This window comes from Miscanthus floridulus, chromosome 14 (assembly GCF_019320115.1).
Source record: "Miscanthus floridulus cultivar M001 chromosome 14, ASM1932011v1, whole genome shotgun sequence".
In the NCBI taxonomy this organism is placed as follows: domain Eukaryota; kingdom Viridiplantae; phylum Streptophyta; class Magnoliopsida; order Poales; family Poaceae; genus Miscanthus; species Miscanthus floridulus.
Genome location: NC_089593.1, coordinates 74,047,892 through 74,060,623, shown reverse-complemented (window position 1 = coordinate 74,060,623; position 12,732 = coordinate 74,047,892).

The following is a 12,732-nucleotide window of genomic DNA, read 5'->3' as shown; positions in this document are numbered from 1 at the left end:
TAGGAGGCGGTGAAGAATCGACATCACGAAGAGAGGCCGACATGTGGGCCCTAGGGGCCGGCGGGCCCCACCTAACAGCCACTTTCCCTCTGCCGCGGTGGGTTGCCTTCAGGTGTCTTCTAGAGTTTTCTGGAGTTGGTTTCATCGTGGATAAGCGTGATTAAATCTGACGCTTAGGTCCACCTTAACGGTTTTCTGGATAAACCTTGCTGAAACACTGATTCACCAAAACTTGTGGAATTTGTCAGTTTAAACCCCTAAACCTATGTTGATAGTGCATTTATATAAGTTACATTGATGGTTTATGATGGGTGTTAACTACCGTCGACAATAACCCAAGTGGATTAAAATCAAAGTACAGTACTAATAATATCTCATATCGAAGTGAGCCAAAATCTGAAAATCATAAGATCAAGTGAAGTAAATTCAAACAACAAAAGCAGTCAGCAGCACCTCCCAATAGCCAACGGTACGTGACGACACTGAATAGGTCTACACTAAGTTTGCCGATCAAGGTACATGACATTAAGCTTGCTGATCAAAGTACAAGATATTGAGCTCATATAGGTGAAGTACTGAACCAATAAAATTAAGCAGCAGTAGGCAATGGCACGCCCAACAGTAGGCAGGATAACAACAAGCCATGAGGCAGCTCTGCTCGCCTACAATTTTGGAAGAGGAGGAACAGCATTGTATTCAGGAATGATCGTACTACAATTCAAGGAGCACTGATGGCATATGCAAGACTGAGGCTCATCTCCGGAGAGTGCAATTGCCGACGAAAGACAGGGAAGTTGCTGATAAATGGTGTGCAGTATTAGTTAACGCAATGTAAAAGCTCAGTACAAACCATGTAATGTTTTCCAAACATTTGGCTACAACATAATATGAATCAGGTGGGGGATTCTCTCTTTTCCACCCCCACCCGGTCGACTTATAAAAAAAATGATAGGAGATCATAAGAATTGATACATATTAGATACTGAATTCATGTGTACAAAAAAATATTCTAGGTCGCACAGATAGATTTTATACATCAGATTGACACAATTCTTTTTTTCCATTTACCATTTCATTTTTGAACTATCTAAAATTCTGAATAACCAAAATTGTGTTGCAACATTTGAAAACACACAGGATCATAAACTGAAAAAATACAGAAGGCATAGGGAGTAACCTGAAGCAAACGAAACCCTAACCGTCTTCCTCTTCTAGTCCATAATTTGTCACCATCATCATGATCCATAATGCTGTCACCGTAATTGCATTCTGCCATTTTCTTCGATCATGGTTACTATGCCATCCGCCTTTTCTTCAACAAGCAATTCAGTGATATCATTCCAAATCGGTGAAGTCTTCTTTTTCTTCTTTGGAGCCCTGACTTTGGTGGCCGGACTTCTTGCTGGGGTCCCAGTCCCAGTCTCAGCACCATCTGCACCAGTAACCTCTATATGAGGTTCTGTCTCCATCTCACTTGCATTCACATTGGCTATGGCAGCTAATTTAGGATATGGACTGCATGTAAAAACTACTGACAGAAACTATATCCTTGTAAAAAAAACTCTCTCCCTCATAAATGTTATATATATTCAGTTAAAAAAACATGTCAAGTTTGCTTGTTGCCTGGTTGATGATGAAATACCATCATTTGTGATACTTGACAGTCACAAAGGGATCCACAAACACAACAGTAGGATGCAGGTGTCATATTCATCAGATTTTCTTTTTACTTTACATCTAACACTGCTTTTCTCAACAACAGAACTTAATCATTCACGTATGTGTATGAAGGCACCTTCTTTTTTGATGATCTTGTCGTTCTTGAAACCATGGCTATTAATCAGCTTCACTACGACACCTTTTGTTCCCAAATCTGTAGCTAGACTATAGAGTGGCAGATGTAGGAGCAGATTGTCAGCACCTCGGCATCAATTAAGCCAGCACAAGCCTGAAGCGGTCAGCATGGAAGAAGGTGAGGTTAAAGGGCCGGATGCTGAGCACGAAGAAGAGGCCCGGCCAGCAAGGCCCAGGAAGAGCAACACTCGCTATTTCGGCCCAGAGTGAAAGAATGCATGAGGTTGCCAAGCCCAGCACGTCGTCTGTAAGCCAGCTGTGGCAATGCTGCGTATAAGTGTAGCTTTTCCCCTTTGTCAAGACTATTAATCTTGTAAACAACTATCGTTCAACTAAGAATACCTCGTCCTTCCTCAACCTCTGCTGTTCTTCCATCCCCATACTCCGATTCATCTGTTTCCCTTCCTCTGCTGCTAACAATTGGTATCCAGAGCCACCCTTCCTTGGCACTTCTTCTCGATTTCTCGCCTTAATCCCGGATCGTAACCCCTGTCGGCAACAAATTATATATCTTACCTTAAAAAATTCTTCTAACGCTTTACTAACACGAAGTTATTTCCTCCACAGCAATTATTGCCACTCATCTGGATTTCTTGAAGTGCTTGTATTACTCTTAAAACTTTATCAATAGCTCCTCTTTGTGATTGTATCAAGTCATCTATCCTTCTCTTCTTTTTTCTTTTCTCACTTCCAGATGCGTGCTTTTTGGGCAACATGAGTTCACTATAAATAGTAAATTTATATACGAAAAATATGTCACAATATATTGAAGCCAACATCATAATAAAAATGAGTGCTAGTAAATTACCAGGTTGAGGACTAGAGAAAATGATTATTCACTACCCTAGCTGCACAGTAAATCCCAAATCACAATTTCAGAGGAGTCCCAAGTGGCCAAGACGCCAAGTCTTGTATTCTAAAGATTAAAGATTGGAGACAAAGAAAATTAAATATTGATTTAACATATATATTCTTGACATACATCAATCAAGGGCTTAGGGGCAATTGGTACCTTCCCAGAACGCTCAAACGGAGAGATCGAGTGGGCCTGGGCGACGCGGCGGCCTGCCGCCCGGTGGACGCTGGTCATTGCTGCGATAAACGGGTGCACAACCGATCGGCGATGGCGATGCCACGGTGCGCATCGGCGTAGGCTCAGAGGTTGAAACGGGGAAGAACCGAAGAAGCCGCGCGGCGGAAGGCGAAGAACGAAACGACGCGGATGCGGGACTGCGGGGGACAGGTTGACGCAACACGCAAGGAGTCTTGGGCTCCTGAATTTTTCTATGGGCTAGGGAATACTATACCTATACCTTCACATATAGGGTTGGGCCCCTTGGGGTCGAGGGCCTAGTGCGGTGGCACAGCTCGAACCCCACCAGGGTCGGGCCTGATCGCTGGTCTCGCACTCTGGTGTGGGATTGTGTGAACCCATAGTCCAAGCCGAGGCTGATCTGATCGGTGTGAATCGGAAGTTGCTTGCTCGCCCACCCTGCCCACCCTACCTTGGAGCCCCACCAGATCGACCACAAACACTTCACTTGCTTCCGCAGAGATCAAGGAGCCATGGAACCCAATTTCAAGTTGGTGCTGGATGAGATGAAATCCTTGAAGACTTCGCTCGAGGGGAGCATCCAGGCAGTGCAGACCTCATTGGGCGGCCGCATTGGCGCCATGGAGCGGACTCTGGCTGACCGATTTGGTAAACTAGAGAATGCAACCAATTTGTTCGACACCTGGAAGCCTTCAGTTGATGCATCTGTTAAGGAGCTTTGTGAGGAGATTCACGCGATGCGCAAGTCGGAGGATATGGTGGAGAAGATGTGTGAGGAGATGACGGTGTTGCGCAAGATAGGGAGCCACGTGGCCCTCGACGCCTCTCGACCACCGCCATCGGTGTCCTGTGAAAGGATCAAGATGCCTAAGAGAGGGGTGAATTGGGCTAATTCTATTTTTTTTGCGAAAATTAAATCCTACACTTACCCCATTTCACCCCTAGTGCCTAGTAGTGTACTCCCTCCATCCCACAAATCAGTTCGTTTTGGACATGATTTAGGATACCAAGGAGCAATTAAGTAGAGTGTATTTTTTCCTGTATGCCCTTATTAAATAGGGCTGTGGGTATCATTTATACACTAACCGTGCGTAGCTAGGGTGGTATGCACGCTGCCTCCTGATCTAGGAGGCCTCAGTTCGATCCCTACCACGCTCGGCATTTTTGCAAAGGTCACGAATTTTGCATGGCAATTGTGCACACGGCCGCGTTTTTCGCCTTTGCCCGCGTTTTTTTTGTATGGCACTGTGCGCGTGCGTGAATTTTATTTTATTGGCTTGCCCGGAGTATTTGCGCGCGTATTGGCCTTGTATTCGCGCGCATATTCACGGCATACTGGCGCGTTTCCGAGGGACGCTTGGTTTCTGCACTCGTACTATTAATAAAACAGAGCCATCCTTATTAGCTTCTCTGCTACTCGTGTGAGCCACAGTACTTCGTGAGCATCCAAGATGGAGTTCGATCTCAATGTTGAGCCTCCATTGGAACATGCCAGAGGTATTCTTTTTTGCTTTTCTTCTTTCAATCTACCGTCCTTTCTTCTAGCTACGAACTTCATGAACATGGTGCGCTTGTAGGCTTCTTTGATTTGAGCATTGCTTAATTTTCAATAGGCTTTGATCTGAACTTAGAACCGGAAGACGCTGCTCTTGATGATGTGATAGATTCGACTTTACAGTATGATGAGGAGGCTCCCATACAAGGTACTCGTGCTTGTTCTTTCATGCTTTGATTTGTTCTTTTCATGCGCTTTTGTTGGTAACTACTGGATGTCGTTGCACTCATATGAAGGCACCGGCAGGAAAAAAGACATGACAGAAGAATTCACTAAGCTAGTATTTCAAACTTTGTTGGCTAGAAGCAACAACGGGAAACTAGGGAAGAAAGATACAACAGAGGTGGCTGAACAATTTGGAATTAGCCTTCGCTCTACTCAAAAGTTATGGAAAAGAGGTAAAACTCATCTTGACCAAGGTATCCCGGTTGATGTTGCTAGTCGTAAAAGAGGTAGGAATGGCCGTAAGAAAATTCCAGTTGATTTAGAGCGTTTGCACAATGTTCCACTCAAAGATAGGATGACTCTTGAAGATGTCAGTAAAGTACTTGGCATTAGCAAGTCCACGTTGCATAGGTACTTGCAGCAAGGCCTCCTTAGGCATCACTCTAATAGCATCAAGCCTTACCTGACCGATGCTAACAAAATGGCTCGTTTACGGTGGGCGGTTGACATGGTTGATCAAGGTTCTAGTTCTTGTGGTGATCCAAGGTTTAAGGGGTTATTTGACCATGTCTTTATAGATGAAAAGTGGTTTTTCCTCGCACAAAAATCAGAGAATTATTATTTGCTACCTGATGAAGATGAACCCCACCGTACATGCAAAAGCAAAAATTACATTCCTAGACTCATGTTTTTGTGTGTGACTGCTAGACCAAGGTTTAGAAATGGACAATGCATTTTTGATGGAAAAATAAGCTGTTTTCCTCTTGTGACTTATGAACATGCTCAAAGGAGAAGTGCCAATCGTCCTGCTGGTGCTTTGGTTGTCAAGCCGATCACATCGATTACAAGAGATGTGATCAGGGATTCCATTGCCACTCTTGCTGCATCAAGCAATTAGACTTGTAAGGTTAGGCATGAGAATTGATTCAGCTGCTACTCTAGATTTAACGCATGAAACATGTAGTACTCCAATGCAAGACGTGAGCTTTTGGACCTTACAGTATGGTTTACGTAATCTTTCTTTGCATCTTGTTCTTTCTTTAAATATTGCTTGAACGTCCTGCACCGTCTTCTCCGACGCGACCTCCGCCGTCATCTTTTCCAGCGCGATGGACTCCGGCGCCGACGCGATCGAGGCACGAGCTGCATCTGTTCAATGCCCGTCCTCGTCTTGCATGCAGTCATGCGCTAGCGCCGCTCCGCGTTAATGACCCATGCGGTAACCGAAGAGGCCAGGGCAAACTCGTCTACTTTAGCCGTGGTCCACTCAAAACGAACAGATATGTGAAAACTGATCTACAACCCAGAACGAATTGATTTGTGAAACGGAGGGAGTATCTATTTGTTCTACCGCACAAAAGTTTAGCAGCCTAGGTTCCAATCCTACTCTAGCATGGCAATTCTAGGAATGTAAAGACATGAAATGAAATGCTCAAAGTAAATACTCAAACTAGATGCTCAAAGTAAGAGGCAAAGGAGCACGGCGATGTTTTCCTGAGGTATCGGAGAGTCGCCACTCCCCACTAGTCCTCGTTGGAGCATCCGCGCAAGGGTGTAGCTCCCCCTTGATCCGCGCAAGGACCAAGTGCTCTCTACGGGTTAATTCTTCGACACTCCGTCACGGTGAATCACCCATAACTGCTCATAAGATGACTTGGGTCATCCACAAGCTCTGCCGGATGATCACCAAGCTTCCAATCACCACCGAGCCGTCTAGGTGATGGCGATCATCAAGAGTAACAAGCATGAACTCTCACTTGACCTAACCAAGCTTAATGAAAAGAGTGGATGCACACTTGCTACTCCCTATGTACTAATGAGGTCCTTAATCTTGGATTAGCAAATCTCAAAGACCCTCACTAGGCTTTTGCACTTCCTTGCACTCCAAAGGTGTTTTCAGCTGAACAAATGAGTAAGAGACCACCCATGGACGAATAGATGAAGTATTTATACCCCCTCAAATAAAATAAGCTGTTGGGAGGCTGAGTCAGCACTCTGCGGGCTAACCGGATGCTCCGATCAGTTCAACAACACCCTTTGTTAGAAAAGAGCAATTAAGTGGTGATCGGACTCTGGCCTGCGTCCGGTCAGCACCCACCAGACACGTCCGATCACGAAAATACCTTTCTGGTGCCTTTCTGTTAACGACCGGACGTAGACCCTCAGCGTCTGGTGCCCTTCAACTCAGCGTCCGGTCAGTACCAGACCGCTGGCTCTGATCAAATAAACTGACCGAACGCACCCTCTAGCGTCCAGTCACTACCTGACCAACGTCCGATCAATCATTTAACCCTCCATTCTCTTCCAAATTGAAATCCTATGTGAATAAAGTTTCTTCCAATTGATCTAAGGGCTTCACCTGAGCTATCTAGTGCTAAGTTGGCAAGTGTGCACCACACCTAACTCATTAGACTCGCCTAGGTCAAGCTACTAGTCCATACCCCCCTTAATAGTACGGCCAAAGGAGAAACAAAGTCCTAAACTACTTTAAGTGTCTCTCCAACTCCAAACGACACTTAGAACTAGTCCGTCCTTAACCTTGTCGTTCATCCTTTGAAAACCAAATCGAATTCCATCCATGGGGGCACGAAAACCATATTGCCCAATCAATTGCCATTACCATAACCTAACTCATAATGCCTCTACAAAACACACATTAGTCATAGTAATCATGTGTCGTCATTAATCATCCAAACCCAACTAGGGGCCTAGATGCTTTCATCCTGCCTCAACCATTGAAGACCACATCATCTTCATCTGTCGGGCTCCCGGTCTTTGGCCCATCTGTTGGGCACGGCACTGCACACCACCACTAGGGGCTTGAGTCCATGACTCTGCTCTCGGTCAAGGGTTCAAATCCACATCCCTAACCCCATCCCCTGTCGAACCCTATCTTCACTTTGCGCAAGTCATTCTCTAGTTCAATGCTGGATGTGGGTCCTGCTGTCACGGGGCTAGGTGTGGGAACGCCGTGGGGTGTGCCAGATCCACCCTGGGATGGTCACTCTAATGATAAACTGTCCAAACTGACGTTTCCATGTTTTGATGGTGAAAATCCACGCCTCTGGATTCGTCAGTGCAACGATTACTTTGAGATGTATGATGTTGCGCCGCGTCACTGGATTAAGGTGTCCAAGATGCATCTCTCTGGCGCTGCAGCGCACTAGTTCCCCGTAGTGGAATATATAGTAGGTGCTCACCATGACTTGGCATGCGTTCTGTGCTCTGGTGTTAGAACGTTTTGGTCAGGATCAACATGAACTTTTGATTCGTCAGTTGTTTCATATCAGGCAGACGGGGGCTGTGCAAGAATACGCTGACAAATTTACATCTATTGTGGATGGGTTGATAGCTTATGGCAAAAACACTGATCCTATCTATTATGCCATGAAATTTGTTGATGGGTTGCGAGAGGACATTTGCACTGTTGTTCATATGCAACGTCCTTTGACTTTGGATACTGCTGTGGCTCTCGCGTTGTTATAGGAGGTGATGCTGGACTTGACTACAAGGAGCCTCGGTGGGCCCACCATCAAGGTTGGGTGCGACCGCTGGGACAGGGACACTTTCCGCTGCCACCACCACCTCCACAGGCGGATGGGCCTCCGAAGCCACCGGGAGCAGGCCTAGGGTACAACAACCGCCGCGTCCGCGGTGTCGACGACAAGCTATCTACCATGTGTGCCTATTGTCGCGTGCGGGGACAATGCGACCGCTATGGCAAGAAATGATCGCGCGATCATCGCTGCCCCGACAACATTCAGCTTCATGTTCTGCAGGAGGTCTGGGAACTGTGCCACTCTAAAGTAGCTGATGATACGACACCCGAAGAACCAGAACAAGCTTGTCATCAGGTTTTCTTGGCTATCTCAACTGCAGCTTACTCTGGTAAATGTTCTGATAACACTATGCAATTCTCGAGTTCTATCCAAGGCCATGCAGTCAGTATTCTACTTGATTCTGGCAGTACACACTCATTCATCAGCTTTGAGGTTGCATCTCAATTGAGTGGTCGGTCTTCTTGTCATACCCCTCTTTGGGTTATCGTGGCCAATGGTACCAAGATCCAGTGTTCTGACGAGTTTCAGAATCTCCAATGGGCTATTCAGCAATGCCATTTTGTCTCTACTGTCAATGTGTTACCTCTGATTAAGTTTGACATGATCATGGGCATGGACTGGTTGGCCCGTTATAGTCCTATGCAGGTGGATTGGAAGCTCAAATGGGTTACTATTCCATATGAATCATCTCAAGTTCAACTGCAGGGAGAATTGGCTTCATTACCGGCTGGGTCAGTTATTCAGGTGGCAGCATGTCTGGGGGATGAGACGTCAACAGCTACACCACCTCTATCACCGGCTGTTCAGTCGCTATTGTCTAAGTTCCAGTCGGTGTTTGCTCCTCCCAATGGATATCCACCAGCGAGATTTTGTGATCACACCATTCCCTTGGTTCCGGGTGCGGCTCCAGTTCAGCTTCGCCCGTACTGGTATCCACCTGCCGTGAAGACTGAGATTGAACGTCAGGTTGCCGAAATGCTCAGTACAGGCATCATTCAACCAAGCAGCAGCCCCTTCTCTTCATTAGTTCTGCTCGTCAAGAAGGACGGTACATTTTGATTCTGTGTTGATTTTCGTCAGTTGAATGCTATCACCGTCAAATCTAAGTATCCGGTGCCTGTTATTGAGGAGCTCCTAGATGAACTATCTGGTGCCTCTTGGTTTTCTTCTCTTGACTTGGCGGACGGTTACCATCAGATTCGTCTGGCACCTGGCGAAGAACCGAAGACATCTTTTCAAACACATTCAGGCCAGTACGAGTTTCGCGTGATGGCGTTTAGATTATCAGGAGCTCTAGCCACGTTCCTCAAGGCAATGTACACAACGCTACATCCTCTTCTGCGTGTCTGTGTCTATTGTTTTTTCATAGGCGGACCTAGGGCCCGGCGACCCTGGGCGCCTGCCCGGGCTCTGTTCGAGGCTGGACTGCTGACTGCATGCGCATCTGCTCCGTTGGAACTTGGAAGCTGTATAGTAGGCATCTTCTGAGTCTAGGTGCAATGATCAATGCTGAGAGCCTGAGACATCAATCCGATTAGCTTTTTGGCCCTTTTCAAAAATGCTACAATAGCCATCACATCGAATCTTGCGGTACATGCATGAACCATTAAATGTAGATGAAAAAAACTAATTGCACAGTTTTGTTGAAAATTGCGAGACGAACATTTTGAGCCTAATTAGTCTATGATTGAACACTAATTGTCAAATAAAAACGAAAATGCTACAGTAGCCAAATTTCCAAAATTCTCGAACTAAACACGCGGCCTTGTTTAGTTCGTTCAGGTAACTTAGGCCTTGTTTAGTTCGTTCCTATAAAGTTTACTCCATATTTTATTGAATATTTAAACACATGTATAGAGTATTAAATATAGAATAAAAAATAACTAATTGTACAATTTGCCACTAATTTGTGATACGAATCTTTTAAGCCTAACTAGTTCATGATTTGACAACATGGTGCTACAGTACATATGTGCTAATGACGGATTAATTAGGCTTAATAAATTCGTCTCTGGATTACTGACAGATTCTGTAATTTGTTTTTTTATTAGTATCCGAACACTCACGTGACACACGATATGACACCCTAAAACTTTACACCATAAATTTAACTTAATATAATTGGCTTTTGCTTTCTTTAGGCGCCTCCTAAAATTCGTATCACATCGAATGTTTAGACACATGCATGGAGTATTAAATATATACTAATTACGAAACTAATTGCACAACTTGTGACTAATTTATGAGACGAATCCTTTAAGTCTAATTAGTCCATGATTTGACAACATAGTGCTACAGTAACATGTGCTAATGACAGATTAATTAGGCTTAAAAAAATCGTCTCGCAAATTAGTCTCCATCTATGTAATTGGTTTTGTAATTAATCTATATTTAATGCTCCTTATTAGTATCTAAACATTCGATATGACATGAATTTTAGGAGCAACTAAAGAACCAAACATCCCCTTAGTTCATAACTATTAAGTTGTTTACTTCGCTTATGTTAATGGTCGATATGTCTTATTGTTATGTTCACCCAGGCTCTCAAAAATTTCTGGGTCCGCCACTATGTTTTTTTTATGATATTCTCATATATAGCCGTACTGAGGAAGAACACTTGGAGCACATTCAGACTGATTTTGCAACTTTTGCTGAAGGATCACTGGCAAGTTAAGAAGTCTAAGTGCTCATTCGCACAGCGACAACTCTGTTATTTGGGACACATCATATCTGTAGCCAGTGTGGCCACCGATCCAGACAAAGTTCAATCCGTTCGTGTTTGGCCCGCCCCGACTACAACCAAGGAGTTGCGCAGTTTCTTGGGGATGGTGAGGTACTATTGTCGCTTTGTCCGCAATTTTGGAATCATAGCGAAGCCGGTGACAGAGCTACTAAAGAAAGGCACGCAGTTTCATTGGGCTCAGCCTCAGGAGGATTCCTTCCAAGCTCTAAAGGATGCTCTCACAACGGCCCCTGTTCTGGTCTTGCTTGACTACTCGAAGTCCTTTTGTATTGAGACAGATGCTAGCGGCACGGGAATTGGCGCCGTGCTGATGCAGGCGGGTCATCCCTTAGCTTTCCTCAGTAAAGCTTTGGGTCCGCGATCCTAAGGATTATCTACCTACGAAAAAGAATACATGGCAATCTTACTCGCGGTGGACCAATGGCGTTCTTATATCCAGTATGCTGAATTCCAAATTCTGACCGATCAAAAGAGCCTCAGTCAGTTGACAGAGCAACGTCTACATACTCCGTGGCAACAAAAGGTGTTCTCCAAGCTATTGGGTCTGTCCTATAAGATTGTCTACCATCAGGGCACTGACAACAGGGTGGCCGATGCCCTTTCCCGTTATCCGGGCGGCGCCTATTCTGCTATTTCGGTGGTCCAACCAACCTGGCCTGAGTTTGTGGTTGCTTCTTATAGCCAGGATGCTCATGCTCAGTCTGTGGTCACTAAACTGTCTCTGGATCCAAATGCAGTACATCATTTTACTCTCAGTGATGGTATACTTCGCTACAAATCATGTATTTGGGTGGGATCTAATACCGAGTTGCAGCATCAGCTCATCCAGGCTTGTCATACCAGTGCAGTGGGTGGACATTCTGGGGTGCCAGTTACTCTGCGTCGATTCAAGCAACTCTTTGCTTGGCATGGCATGTAGGCTGCTGTCCATCAGTTTGTCTCTACCTGTGCAATCTGCCAACAAGCAAAACCTGATCGCTCCAAACTGCCTAGTCTTCTTCAACCGTTACCAGTACCAGATCGTGCAAGGAAGGTGATCTCGCTGGATTTTATAGAAGGTCTGCCAGTTTCTGGTTCGTTCAACTGCATTTTGGTGGTTGTCGACACTTTCTCAAAATATGCCCATTTTGTCGGCCTCAAGCACCCCTTCACGGCTGCCTCTGTCGCAAAGGTGTTTCTGTCACAAGTTTACAAACTCCATGTAATGCGCCTCGCCATTGTCTCGGATCGCGACAGAATTTTTACCAGTCGGTTTTGGCAAGAGTTTTTCAAGTTGGCAGGAGTGGAACTTCGCATGTCAACAGCTTACCACCCTCAATTGGATGGGCAAACCGAGCACGTTAATCAATGTCTCGAAACCTTCCTCCGTTGTTATGTCAATGCATGCCCCAAGCGTTGGAGTTCCTGGTTGGATCTGGCGGAGTTCTGGTACAACACCATCTCCCACTCTGCTCTTGGCCGATCGCCATTTGAAGTCATGTACGGTTATCCTCCAAGGCATTTTGGTGTGGCGCCAGCTCAGGATGGTCCAGTCACTGACCTGTCTTGGTTGCACGATCGTGAACTGATGTCTGAGCTGATTCGTCAGCACCTGTTGTGAGCAAAGCAAAGGATGAAGAGGCAAGTTGATACTCATTGCTCCGAGCGGCAATTTTAGATCAATGATTGGGTCTATGTCAAGCTTCAGCCTTATATCTAATCCTTCGTGGCCGACCAAGCTAATCAAAAGCTTTCCTTCAAGTTCTTTGGACCCTATCACATCATTGGTCGAGTTGGATCCGTGGCTTACCGATTGGAGCTC